This window comes from Otolemur garnettii, unplaced genomic scaffold, assembly GCF_000181295.1.
Source record: "Otolemur garnettii isolate 467f Iridium unplaced genomic scaffold, OtoGar3 scaffold00091, whole genome shotgun sequence".
NCBI classification, from domain to species: domain Eukaryota; kingdom Metazoa; phylum Chordata; class Mammalia; order Primates; family Galagidae; genus Otolemur; species Otolemur garnettii.
In genome coordinates this window covers 6,407,158-6,407,792 of record NW_003852486.1, presented here as the reverse complement: position 1 = coordinate 6,407,792, position 635 = coordinate 6,407,158, and positions in this window count along the sequence as shown.

The following is a 635-nucleotide window of genomic DNA, read 5'->3' as shown; positions in this document are numbered from 1 at the left end:
CTGTCCAGTCACTCTGGTCCGGACTCAGCGCTCCGGAGACCAGAAAACTGAGCAGACGTGAGAGAAGCCAAAGTGACCGCCACGAGGAACCACCACCAAGTCCTACCCCATCGCGATGAGCATTCTCGGAAGTGTCCCTGTCCTGAGCTTTCATTGGTTCAAGTCGGCCACCATTTGGCACATTGCACTCGGGGTAGTGTAGTTTCCGAAACTGCATAGGCCACGTTGGAGTTTGGCCAGCCTCGACCTCTGGTGAGGGTAGGTGAGGAGGAGCGGTGCACCAAGCAATCAATTGGCTACTTCACGTCCTGGAGAGAGGGAGGGTCTCACCCCTCCTTAAAGGGACAGTTTCCAGATTTCTGGGGAGTGTAGTCTGTAGCTGATCACCAAAGTATTAGACTCATTAGAGACATTGTAGACTCTCTAAAGCTCCCAGCATGCTCCCAGAAGCCACAACTATTATTTCAGATGATCTCAAAGGGTGCACATCTAAATGTGCACATCATTTCATAGAGATGCACGGGCACAAAACGTGTCCACTTTTTTTTTTTCTTGAGACAGAGCCTCACGCTGTCCCCCTGGGTAGAGTGCTTGACATCACAGCTCACAGCAACCTCCAACTCCTGGGCTCAAGC